The sequence below is a fragment of the Ambystoma mexicanum genome, chromosome 3p (genome assembly GCF_040938575.1).
Source record: "Ambystoma mexicanum isolate Mex_15411 chromosome 3p, UKY_AmexF1_1, whole genome shotgun sequence".
Lineage (NCBI taxonomy): Eukaryota > Metazoa > Chordata > Amphibia > Caudata > Ambystomatidae > Ambystoma > Ambystoma mexicanum.
The window spans coordinates 871,493,966-871,509,037 of record NC_090925.1 but is presented as its reverse complement, the minus strand read 5'-3'; the positions used below and the strand labels follow the sequence as shown (position 1 = coordinate 871,509,037).

At 43.0% G+C, this 15,072-nt stretch overlaps 1 pseudogene; it reads right to left on the bottom strand.

The window, feature by feature from the left end:
• LOC138579996 (sulfotransferase 1 family member D1-like) overlaps positions 1-15,072 on the bottom strand; it is a 189,548-nt pseudogene that overhangs the window by 162,662 nt on the left and 11,814 nt on the right.

Genomic DNA, 15,072 nt, shown 5'->3' with positions numbered 1-15,072 from the left:
AAGAGAGGGATGTTACCAGCCTCCATGATACATGCCCTGGTGACTGTCTTGTTGAAGAAGGATAAGTCTCCTACGAGGTGTGCGAATTATAGACCAATTTGTATGTTAAATACCGATTGTAAATTGTTAGCGAAAACACTGGCAAAAAGATTGGAGACAGTTGTGCCATTACTGATACATGAGTATCAAGTTGGATTTGTAACAGGAAGATCTGTGGCCGACAAATGTGGAAGCTACTTTTGACCATCGAAGAAGGAAGTAAGATATAGGTTCCTGTAGCCGCAATTTCACTTGATGCAGAGAAGGCTTAATTGAATGGCCGTACCTGTTCGAAAGTCTGAAGGCGATGGAATTTGGACCAACCTTTCTAGGTTTGGTGGGGCTACTCTATGCAAGCCCCACTGCAAGTGTGCTCATTAATGGACTAATGGATTGCACTGGAATGCCCTACCTCCTACCCTTCGAAGCGAGGTATCTCTCATGGCTTTCCGTGAAGCCATGAAAACTGCGCTTTTCGCCAGATGTACGCCACAATCACCTGCATCTCCTGATAAACTTCAAAATGTATTTATAATTCCACTCCGTACCCTAATGTATTAATGTACAACGTGTAAATTGCATTCCCCAGCTGCACCTACCTTGTAACTAAGTCCCCCGCAAGTAACAGCACCTCGATGCCCAGGGGCTGTTTGCATGCTAATCAAATGTAATAAATAAATACATTTGTCTGCGTCATTTCAACTGAAAAGGGGGACAAGACAAGGATGCCTGCTTTCTCCATTGTTGTTTATTCTAGCTTTGGAACCGCTGGCTATAATTCTGAGGGCCAATGGCAACACACGTGAACTTGGAAGTGTGGAATAATCTGGCAAGCTCTGGCTTTATGCAGATGATCTGTTGGTGGTTGTACGTGACCCTGAGTCGAGTATGTCCTATCTGATGGATGGCATCCAGATCTTCTCTGAAGTCTCCTGATGAAGTAAATTGGAACAAGTCGGAGGTACTTCCAATCACCGGGTCAAGCATGCGTCATATGTTTGATAAGATGGATTTTACTTGGTGTCCTGAATGGATAAGTACTTAGGAGTCTGGATTGGCCCTGAGGTGCAATCATTGCCAAGGATCAACTTTGATTACCTATTAACGAATATCAGAACGGATATTGACCGATGGTCGCTTCTAAAACTCACTATGGGGCAAGTTAAACTGCATCAAGATGAACATGGCACCAAGAGTCAACTATGTCTTATCCATGCTTCCACTGAAAACATCAAAACGGATATTCAAGGAGCCTAATGTACTAATGTAGACCTTTCTGTGGGATGGCAAGCATCCAAGAATTGCACTGTGGAAGATGCAACTTCCATTGAAGCAGGGTGGTATGAATTTGCTGAATTTCTTTTTAGTATCATCTTGCATTCACAACAAGGCATTTGTGTCGCTTGGTAGAGGCTGAACCAGACCAGTGGACTGAATTTGAATCCAACCGTGTGTTTCAACTGGAACCTAGGTCCTTGTTATCAACAATTTCAAAGGGCTCTCAACCATTGAGTCCTCTTACTGTCTTTTTGTGCAAATGCTGGTGCTCCTTATCAAAACGTCTGAGCAGCGACCCAATTCTTTTCCCCGATGAATCCATTTGGCTGAATCCATTGTTAACCAAACAAGGAAACGTCTTATTTTGGCCGTCCTGGTATCTGGGCGGAATTCTATACATTAAAGACCTTCTTGAAAATGGAACTTGGATTCCCTTTACACAGGGAGATCGGTTTGATAGACTGCAGATACGCCGAATAGAGACAACTGAGAGGTCTAATATCTGCTAAGCTTGAGTTCACACCTCAGAATACTGTGCAGTGTGCTGCGTGGTCAACGCTGGAAGTCTGTCCCCGAGCAAACCATCCTGCTGCCACCTTGAACAATGTCCTCCTGTCCAATCGTAAGGGGTTCTCTGAACTTGCTGTTGTCTGGACTGGTGAAGTGGGCGAAGAGTTTAGTCCTGAGTGTTGGCAGGGGTGCTGCAACATTGTCTGCTTGTCAAGCATGGACTAGGGTCTGAGGGCCTCACGGATTAAGCTACTTTTTAGGTAATATTGGACAACGGAACTAAATTTTAAGAGACACCTTTCAGAAAATGACCAATGCTGGAAAGGCAATCGATCAGTAGATACTTTGAGCCACTTACTTTGGTTTTGCACGAAAACAAGAGACTTCTGGGAAGGGGTGGTGAGAGGAGGGGCCTAGTGCTGGAGTGTTCAATCCCTAGAAAGACGTCCCTTCTGATTCTTGGGGATATCACCCTATTAAAAGGACTTTCATTTCCTAAGAAAATGTGGGTATTAAGAAGCTGCATGCTTGCTAAAAAAAGAATGAAATCCCCCAACTGCTTCACCATTGATGACTGGGTTGAGGAACTGCTGACCGTGTCCATGCATGAGAGGGCAATTATTAAATGCAGAAGAGAATCTGATATATTCAATGATCTTTGCAGTCTGTTCCTGCATATCTATGGTTAACTGATGTGTTATTTAAATACTTCTCAAAATATGTCTAATTTAAATGCTTCCTGATTCTCGCAAATATGATTTGGTTGCTTTGCTGATTCTACAATAGTAATCTGTGTGGGTAGCATATATGACACTGGTACAACATGTTATGCATTTATTGACTACCGTTTTGTTTTTTTTGCGTTTTTTTCCCCTTCTCTCTTCTCTATCCTCTCTCCATAAAAGTTTGATGATACGACTAGTTTAGCATTAGGTTTGCACGGTTCCATCGCTGGTCCACATTGTTTGCATTGATTGTGTTTGTACAATTGCTTTAACCAATTGGTGTTAAAACAAAATAAAAATGTTGAACAAGAAAGATAAAGGCCAGACAGGAGTTGGATGAGATATTTTTTCATAGGCACCCTATATTTGTTGCATACAAAAAAGGCCTGAAAAGCAGACTCAGCTTTATTGACACAGAACAAAGGGAGCCCAAACGTGAGTCGCCTTCATGATAAGAATTACTCTTGAATAGACAGCTAAATCCAAGCCTAGTTACTAGGCTTCTATATATCAGGTAAAGGCCGCACATCAGGGGCCAGATTACAGAAACTTTGTACCAGTGCAAGTGCAAAGTTGACCAGTATTAGCGCTATGGCAAAGTGTGACCTATTTTTGAAAAATACTTGGATGTGTTAGTAAACCACTGCACCAGGACCAGTCCAAGTAGGCATGTTATTAGCAGCAGGCAAAGTTTGCCCTAGCGCTAATGAGGAATGGTATTAGTACTAGGGCACACTTTGGCCTGGCACAAAAATGTATCTGGTTTCCACTAGGATATGTTTTGCCCTGGTGCTTATACCACGCCAAACTGCACTTGTCATGGTGCAATGGTTTTTTAGTATGCCCCAGTGTTTTCACAAATAGGGCACAGTGTGCCCTAGTGCTAATACCCTGCAACTTTGCACTCGCACCAGTGCAAAGTTTCTGTAATCTTGTGCCAGATAGTACTTCCAAAAAGACAGTCTTAGCAGGGAAGATCGAAAGGAAAGACATATTTAGGCAACTTGGGGCTTCACAAAGTAATATTACAGTAACATGTTTTACCACTAGAGGGCAGAATGCTGAATATATGCTCTACAAAATAGTATTTCCCTCATATACCATTGCCTCTCAAGGCTGTCTCACTTCTCAATGCTAGAGGACAGAGCGAGACAGATCGTCTGTATGAGTAGAGAGCAATACAAATTCTCACCTGCACTGAGAAGCTACATGCCTGAGCCTAATAGTAGTCCTGAATCAGATATAAGTTGTGTCCTGGCAGCTCCCTTCTGCATTCCTGTCTGACTTTTTATAATTCTTATCACTGGAGGGCAGATACTGACTGGTCACCTGCACTAAAACAGATACAATCTCATGCAGTGCCTTCCACTGCCTATCAAGGTCAATGCAAGATGTCACCTGCACCTAGACAGGTCTGGTCTTCTGAAGTGCTCCTTCTCACCATTTCAGGAGAGGGTTGGTAAAGTTCCACTCTAAGAAACCACTGCTCTCTTTCAGTATTAGTTCTACCCTTGTAAGATCAGGGTGTGACATATCTCCAGCTCTATCATAGATCTGGCCTCATGTGCAAGCCCTTCTCACCACTACAGGGGATATTTTGCCATATCTTCTGCAATAATACAGAGTTGGTTCCAGGCAGTATCCTTTCTTACCAATCTTAACCAGAATTTTGAATATTCCCCCATATCAAGACAAAGCTGGCCTTGTACGATACCACTTGCTATCACCAGATGACAGAATATGAGATGTAGCTAATCTTATGTGATATGACCTTCCATTGCTGGGAGACTTCATGCACAATGTCTCCCGAAGTGGGACAAGCTCATGCAATATCACTTCTTATTCCTAGAGGGCAGAGTGTTGAACGTCTTCAACATTAACATATGTTGTCACGCAGTATCAATTATAAGCAATGGAGAGATGGGAGGGGCAGACCAATCACACTAAGATAGACAGGGTTTCATAAATGATAAGTTCTCACCATTCACTGGCAGTAAGTGATATATTTCTAAAATTAGAAAAAGGGATGGCCCCAGCAGCATACCTTTTCACACTACATGAAATACTACATCTTGCAGTTTGCAGAGAGTGAGAACATAAAGCCAACTCAGTTTTAGCCTGGGAGATGTGTTGCAAAGTGTGATGAGCTTGTCACCTGCAATGCCACTTAAATCCGGGAAGGAGTGGACTTCACAGCATAGCTGCACTAAACAACAATGAAAGTGTTGCGGTTGGCAAATCCACTCACAATGCTGACTACTCAAAGTATCCCACAGTCTGGATATCTCTGGGAACAAAAGAAAGGAAGCCACACACACTCCACATCAAAGCAGGTTTAACAAAATAAACACCAGTGGGTTTCACACAGCATGCATTTTTCTCAAGGTGTCTTGATGAAGCGCCCGACGTGCGCAACACATTGATGTTTTGAAAAATAGGCGTCCTTTCATCTCTAGTGTGCGGTTTCACTTCCCTTCATCCACTGAGCATGACCCGTAACATACCGTGCAGGCAGAGCTGGTCTCATATAGTACAATTTCTCATCACCAGAAGACACCATTGGACTCATCTAAGCGATCCTTAGAAGAGTTCTTCAGAAAGATAACCGGGCACAGGAGTGTCTGAACGCGCCTGAATTACAAATTTAATTAAACCCACATAACATTCCCCGTACAATAGGTGCCGACTAAGGTTACTTACCAAGCCCACTATGTAATATCTTCAATCTCAGGTGATCTCAGGAGACTAAAGATCTTTGGTCTGCAATCAAACCATGTACGTGTCAGACACAATGGACACTTTCACTGACACACAAGATGTTTTTCCACTACTCCAACCTGCTTAACACAATCCTGAAGGCTTCACAGGGAAACACAACGACCAGTTGACATTCCCCACCACACAGTTCTTGCCCTTTGAACTTACCTGCCTTAGGATAGGTGGCAATGAGCACATCATTGGGCTGTGCCTGGAACTCCTCCACCCGTGCAAAGTTATCCACGGTAGACCTGGATAAGATGATCCCTCGGAATGGGACCAGTTCATCCACAGTTATGACTGCAGCGTCCTCCATTCTGAAAAACAAAGGACAGCAGATCAGGACAACCCCGAAGAGCTCTCACGCAAGTTTATGATACATCTGTTGTGCATTCAATCATTTATTTATCTCATGCAAGCTACCCTTTTTCTTCCGGGTTTACCTATGAGCTAATGTCCATGTCCTTATTTTTTTGATACATTGTGTCACTATGTTACTTATTTGGTTACTTACTTATTTAATTATTTCTGTTCTAACCTCTTTATTTGCTTACTTGCGCACTCGTTTATGTATGTTGGTAGGTTACCTGTACAGTGCAAAACTACTCAAAAGTAGAAGAGCACTCTTCAGTAATGTACCTATGTATGCATGATACAATCCATTCACAGCATAATAATTGAGCGCTACTGCCTAGTTAGGGACTAACCTAACATTCTTGTTCCTGAAAGGCAAGAGACTGAAAGAGGAAACTAAAGCCCCTAAATGGTTATCCCACAGGTTTGTGGTAAGGTGTGGCTGTGCACTTTCGGACATTCCAATCTCTGGCAACTTTAATTCACAATACGTTTTCTAATGGGGCATTCTAGCAGCCTGTGCTTCTCAGCTTCTTTGGTTGAAATATTCCAGTATAGTTGAATGTTACTAAAAAACACTTCTTCCTCCATTAGTTATTGTGTATTTGTACCATTCATAACGCACAGTAGAAAATAACCTAAGCCAAGACATGTTTGGCACCAACGGTGCTTTATCAAGGCCTTATATTTCCAAACTTGCCGAGCAAGATATAACTAAAGAATGTAGTAAAAAGAAACCCAAATTAATAAGTGTTAATTGCAACAGTGGATCAATTACACACCCAAAAAGTTGCGAAAATCAAATGGCACAAACCAAAACTAAGCCAAAAAATCAAATGTAATTTTAAGGATGTTCTCCAGGGATTAACATGTTGGTTTCCTCATATTGTTCATGGTTCCTCAGCTCACACTGACAGGAGACCAACTCGAACTCATCAACATTGCTCCTAATGAAGACGCCTAGCTCTGTTCACTGGTCTTTTCTTCCAGATCCGGTTCCACTGGGGCCCCTGACTGCAGTCAGGAAAGAGACTCTGATCTCTCGCCAGACATATTGTATTATTAGCTAACCTTGGACCACTCTAGTAGCTCAAGGCCAGAATTGTTCTGCCTCCCCCCTGCTGTTGTTGGGAAAGCAATTGATAAAGCACAATTTACTGCATGTGAGACATGTACCTTGATTTTATCTCCTGTGTATCTCCTCAAACTCAGAAATCACAATGGTACTACAAAGGTTTCAATAGTTGTCAGAAACGGTATAATCTTGCAATTAAATTCAAAAGTGATGATATTGCCGCAAGTCCAGAATGTCATCTTGCCTCTGCATCAGCCTTTCATGGTAAGACTGAGGAATTCTATTTAAAGTGTTCTTCTCCTAAATGTTCAATGTTCTTAAAGGAACTGATCTTTAAAATCCAGCAGAGGTGTCAACGTTTCATCTAAGCACGCCAAAGTTGTGGACAAGTGCTTGTTTGTCCTGAAGAAGGCCTCTGCTCTTATCTCCAGAGTTGAATGCTGGGTCAACGTGTCAATATAGTTAAGCCTACGCGAATGCCATATATAGCTGATTTATCGAAAGTGTATTAACGTACAGTTAGTGGTCTTTGTTGAGAATCCTGATTCTGTGAATGTCTTTCAATTTGTTTGTTTTTTAAATACTGTTTTGATTCACTGAATCAGGACAACTATTACACATTCACTGTCAGGACTGACTCTTCCAGTGCTTAATTTGTAAATCAATATGTGCCAGGGCCCAAATAGTTTCTTGCAAGCATGTGCTAAGTTGGGACAGCAGCTTACTGCACACTGCTGCTACCCACAGTCTTAATATATTTGCGGTTTCAGCTACAAATCCCACTGGCTAATTGGGGGTGATGTGTGCACACTCATTGCAAAGTTGCCATTTGCAAATACCAATCAAAATAATGCAACATAACACATAAGTTGTGTCTTGAAGTGAGACACCAAATCCATTTCTTTTTATTCGATAAGTGACTAGAGGAGCATTTTGATCTTCGGGCCACAGAAAATAGAGCAACCATTCTGCCTTCCTGGGGTAAAAGTGATGGACAAATGAAAACAAAATCATTACTAAACTGATGAACTTATCTGTCAAACACCTCATCAAGATGTTATTCTAGAGGTCGCCACTCAGCATAGGCTCTTCTCCATGGCTGCAGCCTTTTCCCTGGCCTTGACCCTCTGGTGGTGATGCTGATCTGTTGACTGTCTTGTTGTTGTTCTATTTGTGCCGAGTGACCATCTCCCTCACTAATAGCACTGACAATTGTGCTGTATTGATCACAGTCATGTGCCAGTGTGTGTTTAAGACTGAGTGATTTGGCGACTTGGCATGTGCGTGCGTATTGCTACACCGATTCTGCTTGCATACCAGAAGAAAAAGGGAAGTGCTGAGCTTAACAACGCCCTGCGTGTGCCTGCTGAGTGATCCGCCGCAGAGGTGCAGTAAAGCCAGCGTCAAGCTGACACGGCCACATATCCATGGGTGTGTCCGCCTGCCCGCGGAACTAGTGGGCTACACCTGGTACTGTGGCTGCCTGCCGGCTGCCTGAATCACACACCCAAGCCACTCAACCTGCTGCAGCAGCACTGCCAGGTATATTACTGCAGCCCTACTGTCAGTAATGGAGTACCGTCCATGACATTTGGGCTGATTAGAGAAGTGTGCAGGCAGGACCAGCATGAGTGCTTAGCACTGTCACCTTCCAACTCATTGCTATTCATGATGTTGGATCAATGGCACAGCAGCACTAAGGTGTCTCACACTATTGTTGCTTCTTGTGTCACTAAGACGGACAGTTAAAAAAAACAAAGTTGCCAAAACACCACATTATAAATGAAATGGGCCTGAGACAATAGGTGCCACTGCTCAGAACTAAGTACTGGGGCTGCATTTTCTTTCTCCAAATATTGACACCAAAATCATTCTCCTACACGTGTTGCAGCCTGTACTTGAAAATAATATATGGAATATAGTTACTTGTGCAAAAGGGGAAAAAGAGCAGCTCAATTACTGACTTCAAATTAAAGAAGAGATTACTATCCAAGCAGACACTCAATAATGCTCATTGTCAATAAAGATCAGAAAAGGGAGAGAGCTTGTTTTAATGAAGAAGCTTTTATTAATTGTAATAATATTCTTCAGTAACAGGGCCAATCTCTACATCCATCTCCAAATATTATCGATCCCCAAATCGTCATTGTATCCCCAGATACTGCCATTTAAATGACTGTTTCCAGAAATGTTTCTGTGGATTTATCCAACCCTATTATTGGTCCCATACCTTAAGACCGGGAACTATTTATACTCGACAAGAAGGGAATTTTATCATGTGCTCCCTGTGCCCTTATGTGGAGGTGATTATAACCTGTGACAGCTGGAAAATGATATCATTTGTAAAGTCACTGGTAACTACCTAAACTTCATGGACCCCCCCATCCAGGTAGACACCATAACCAAAAATCTCTCAACCCAATTAGAAGATACCTCGGAAGTAGCCACCCCAGAAATATTTCCAGGCTTCCATCGGATTGTTGATGAACAGATCAGTATGGTTAAGATAAAAACAAAAATTAAGAAAGGTATTTTCAGATTTGGAGAAAATCTTTTCAGTTGATTCCTACAATTGTGGACACACATCCCTACATTATACCACAATACTTATAGACCCTAATACAGCACCAGTATTTGTTAGACAATATCGGTTACCTTTAGCATCCATGCAATCACTCGGAGATTAGTAAAAAGATGGAATTCACAGTGCCTTTAATAGCCAAGTATGAGGATTATTGAAACCCAATGGACAATGAAAAATCTGCGCAGACTTAAGGATAATATAACAAGAAGGTACAGATGCCAGGGTGGCCACTTCCTAATATTGATCAGGGTCTTGCACAGATCAAGGGTTGTAATATATAATAGTTGTAGTATATACTGCGCTGGATTTGGCTGATGGGTATTGGTCTGTCTCGGTACTCTGTGAACACTAATATATACTTACCTTTACATTTGTGTCGCAACAATATGCATGGGGCAGAACTCCCTTTGGGTATATTAATAGTGGTAACGAGTTCAATATATACCTTCACCAACCCTTGCCTGACCTTGTAGAAAGAGGGAATTTGTAGATGAATCCTTAATAAAATGTCAGACTGCAGAAGAACACATGGAGGAGATGTGCCAGATATTGACAACTGAAAAATGCAGGTACAAAATTATCACTTTAGAAAGCACGGTGATGCAGAACTAAAGTACAATTTCTAGGCCATGAAATAATAGCTGAGGGTCTAAATCCCCAGAAAAAATAGGTTGAGTCTCTAATGAAATTGATGAAACCCCACAAATGTACATGAATTACAAAGTCTCTTGGGATCGAGTAACATTCATTAATTCATAAAGAATTATGCAGAGATCACTCAACCCTTGTCCATCCTTTGAAGGAGGGGGTCAAGTGAGAGTGGGGGAGTCTCTCAAATAGGGGCTCAGAAACACTTGGAAAAAGTCTATCCCATGCTCTATGCTTGGCTTATCCCATCAAAAATATGGACTTTTCCTGGAAACATATTTTCGACGCCTGTTTAACCGTGGTCTCATATCAAAAACCTGACCAAGTTAACAAAGTGGTCTTGTTCACAAGCAGAATGCTACATACTGTTGATATCAAATTTATTGAATGTGATCAATCATATGGGTATTGAACAGCTACTGTCTGGAGATCCATACAGAGCATAGAAGTAAAAACCTCCCTCTAGCCTCTACAATATTTGCAGAGTCATCGGATACGAACTGGGAATGCCTCCAACTCAAGGATTACTTCCTTAATTCTTTCTATGCAGCATTATTCTGCAGAAATTAGATATGGTCAAAATAAGAAGATTCAAGGATTAGCTGACCAACATGACTGCATCAAAGAGAATTGTCTAGATGAAGGGAAATGTAAAACAACCAATAATGTGGAGGCATATCTAGCTTGTCCTTATAAGGTGTATGACGAAAACACCTGTCAGGGAATGCCCATAGTTTATGTGGATGGATGCTCCTACCATTTAAAGAAAAGTATTAGAAGAAATTAGTAGCTGCCGTCGGACTGCTTGGGTGAATGACACCCGTGAACCATCAGCCGTGTATATATTTGGTCCCGGGGGAGTCAGTTGGCAGAATTGATGGCCATATATAAAACTGTCCTTACTGACTTAAGTCATCCGCTCCAGGAACTAGTAATCCTAACCGATTCAGACCATGTCCTAAATGGATGATGTTATGTTATTGTAATTTATACAGCGCATGGCCACCAGAAGGTATCTTGGCGCTAGGGAGAGGAAGTAACAGAGATCATCACTAAGCTGCCACTATCAGCTAGGACAGAAGGGTTTTTAAAGCCTTTCTGAAGGTAAAACGATTTACCATATTTTCTACCGTCAATGGCAAGTCGTACCAAAGTTGAGCAGAGGCAAATGAAAAAGCTCTGCCACCAATGCGTGAACACTGAAAAGTAGGCACACACATCAGACCAGCCGAAGCTGAACATAAAGAGAGGGTAGACAAGTACAGAATGAATTTGGTCTGGATGTAATCCACGCCCAATGAACAAGGCACCGCACCTTAAACTTAAAGCGATGCGCCACCGGGAGCCAGTGTAGAGTGTGCAACACTGGGGAGATGTAAGCCTCATAAGGTGACCCCGTTGCTACCTGGGCGGACAGATTTGCTGAAGCCATTGGATCATACCCTTGGGCTGAGCAAGGTATAGAGAATTAGAATAATCCAAACAGCTCTGTACCATGGCCGCCACCACCGGAGGACGAAGGGTGGCCAGTAGCATGGGAAGCACCTTTTGTGTGCACCTTTTTTAAAGTTTTAATGTGAAAATGACCTGCTTTGCACACTGCAGATACTTTATCATTCATAGAGAAGGGGAGTTCTTCACCTTAGTCACTGGAACTGGAAGAGGACCGAGAGAAGAAGGCCAAAAAGACGACACCCAAAGTGCAGGATCAAGGGGGGCACCTACCACCATCATGATATGCATGTGCAGACAACAAACCCCAGAAAAACTGGAAGTTAATCCAAACAATTAATGATTTAGCAAAAGCAAACAATATGGCCCTATTTTTGAAAAAGATAAAGGGTCACTCAAAAGTTGAGGCCCAAATAAGACAGGAAATGATTTGGCTGACCAATTAGTAAAAACTGGAGCACTCCAATGGAAATACATTGTTATAGTATATCTCCTTGGAGAAATACAGATAGCAACAATAACTCAATCCCGATCCCAAAATGGAAGTGAGCTTTCTACTCTGCAATGGAGTAAAGATGCTGCCGACCAAGATCTAATTACCGCACCGTAAGAAGACCTGATTTTGGGGAGGTTCTACAAATATTTAAAAGATCCAGAAAATGTTCTCTTATCTATACCAGACTCGCATGGAAAGGAAGATCTTCTACTTTCAATGTAATTCCAGAAAATTTTCAAAATTCAAGATGGAGTTTAATTTAGGAAACCCCAATCTGGTTATGATCAGAGAGTGGTTCCTACTTCGTTTTGAAGTATAATGTCAAATCATGCCCTTGACGCAGAGACTTGAGAGCAGACGTGAGGTCGCTTATTGGCCACCTATGGGTCAAGGCCTAAATGTTTATCTAAAAGGGTGTCTGGTGTATGCTCAGTTCCAATCAAGCTCTCCCATTCACTGAGCTCTTCCTGAAAAGAGAGGTATGATATTGCCATGGCCTGATCTTCAGATCAACCTTATTGGAACAGTGATTTGTTCTGCATGTGGCAGCTAATGTATGTTGACGGTTATGTGCTTCCTTATGAAGTGGGCTGAAATTCTCCCTTCTCCGAATTGCAAATCGGAGACAGCGGCTACATTATCAACCACATCTTTTCTCCATTTGTTGTCCCACAAAAGACTGAATCCGATCAGGGTAGTCATTTCGCCAGTGAGGTAATGACCAAGATGTGCGAAATTGTATGGGTCTTTCTGTGAGAAGTGGGCTAATATAACACAACCATCATGGGCATTTTGGAAAAGTTGGTGCTGGATTCTGGATCCATTTAGGATTTACGTTTACCACTAATCATGATGGCTCTGTGGTCTATACCAACTTTTGCAAACTGGCCCCTTTTGAACTCATGACCAGTAGAGAAATGGTCTTGTCTCAACATCTATTCTATCAAAGACAGGAACAGACATTGATCAATGCCTCTACCAGTCATGAATATGTAGAGAACCTGCAAAAGCATCTCCTAGACACTTTGGCATGTGCGCAGAGCAATCGGGAAAAGGCTGCGGTTCAAAGACGTACTTTAACAGTGTAGAGGTGGAGCCAAGTACCCCCACCCAAAGCTCCTCCCCCATGTTGCCTATATGTTGGGAGCCAGAGTGTGACACACGTGCAATGCCAGTGAGAGTGCCAATACTGAAGAGATTCCTGGAAGTAAGATTCCCATTGAGAAAGCCATACCTGCATACACGACAATATGATGGCCATTTGAATGAAATCCCGTAAGACGTGTGAAAACTGAGCAAAAGAGAAGATTAGTGACATTATAAAGAGTAGAGCCAACACATCCAGAAGAGATGCAGAGACGAGAGAACAAACATTCTATAGGCACTCTGAAGAGGAGATGCCAAAGATGAGCAACATTTCGGGCTCGAGATGAAGATGCTCATGCTAACAGAAATAATGAAGAAGATATCAAGTCATTATACAATTGTACAAAAGCAGTAATGCAAGTAGACAAAGTATTCGTAAAAGCTAGCTACGTAGTGTATATACCAGATGCCTCAGATTGCGCACCCGCACGCTGCAAGCCACCTTCAAGTACAATCCCCTCCCCACGAACATCCGCAATGCACGGCTATGTTCACGCATCTTGCCGCCCCCACAACATGTGTCCTTGAATAGACTCTTCCGCAAAAAGCCTACTGCTTCTATGGATATTGACAACATAGCAGATGATGACGTACGTAACCACACCCACATGGGTGCCACCCCCATACAAAATGTGTTACCACCTGTGCCCACCACCACTGAAAATGAGCCCCCCAGTGTAAAACCTGTGGTTTGCAATTCTTCTACCACCATTTTGAAAGCTACTGTGCCAAATGTATTACCACCTGTGCCCACCACCACTGAAAATGAACCCCCCAGTGTAAAACCTGTGGTTTGCAATTCTTCTACCACAATTTTGAATGCTACTGTGCCAAATGTATTACCACCTGTGCCCACCACCACTGAAATTGAGCCCCCCGTGTAAAACCTGTGGTTTGCAATTCTTCTACCACCATTTTGAATGCTACTGTCCCAAATGTATTACCACCTATGCCCACCACCACTGAAAATGAGCCCCCCAGTGTAAAACCTGTGGTTTGCAATTCTTCTACCACCATTTTGAATGCTACTGTGCCAAATGTATTACCACCTGTGCCCACCACCACTGAAAATGAGCCCCCCAGTGTAAAACCTGTGGTTTGCAATTCTTTTACCACCATTTTGAATGCTACTGTGCCAAATGTATTACCACCTGTGCCCACCACCACTGAAATTGAGCCCCCCAGTGTAAAACCTGTGGTTTGCAATTCTTTTACCACCATTTTGAATGCTACTGTGCCAAATGTATTACCACCTGTGCCCACCACCACTGAAATTGAGCCCCCCAGTGTAAAACCTGTGGTTTGCAATTCATCCACCACCATTTTGAATGCTACTGTGCCAAATGTATTACCACCTGTGCCCACCCCACCCCCCAGCCACTACCGGACCACATCTTAAGGACCCAGCAGCCAAATCCCTGGACTCAGCCCTCAAGGCTCTGGGGTACAATAACACCATGTTTAGCCCAACCCACACCCAGGGCAGAACTCTCGACTGGATTGCGCAACACAACTGCCCTCTCATTATCACTGGCAACTCTCCCACCCCATGGTCAGACCACCACATCATCACCTTCAACATCCTCACTACCCGCTCCACCACCCCCCCACCCCAACCACTGCCACCCTGTCTTGCCAGAAGCTCCCGCCAACTCACTAAGGAAAAGCTACTGCCTTTCCTCCAAGGCCCAGCCTTCAGACCCCCTTTCTCCACAGACCCAGAAACACTCGCAACAGCCTACGAAGTTGCCATCAAAGCAGCCATTAATTCCATTGCCCCCCTTAAACCCCGTAAGCCCAAACCCACCAGCCACTCCAACTCCTGGTTCACCCCGGACCTCCTCGCACTCCGCATTGAAAAAAAGGCCGCTCTCACTCAGTGGCAATTGTCTCACTCCGACAAAGACAAGACGACTTTTAAATCTTGCTCCACTAGATATAAAAAAGCAATCACCCTAGCTAAGGCCAAATCCTTTGAATCCAGAATCTCTGAAGCACAATCCAGCAC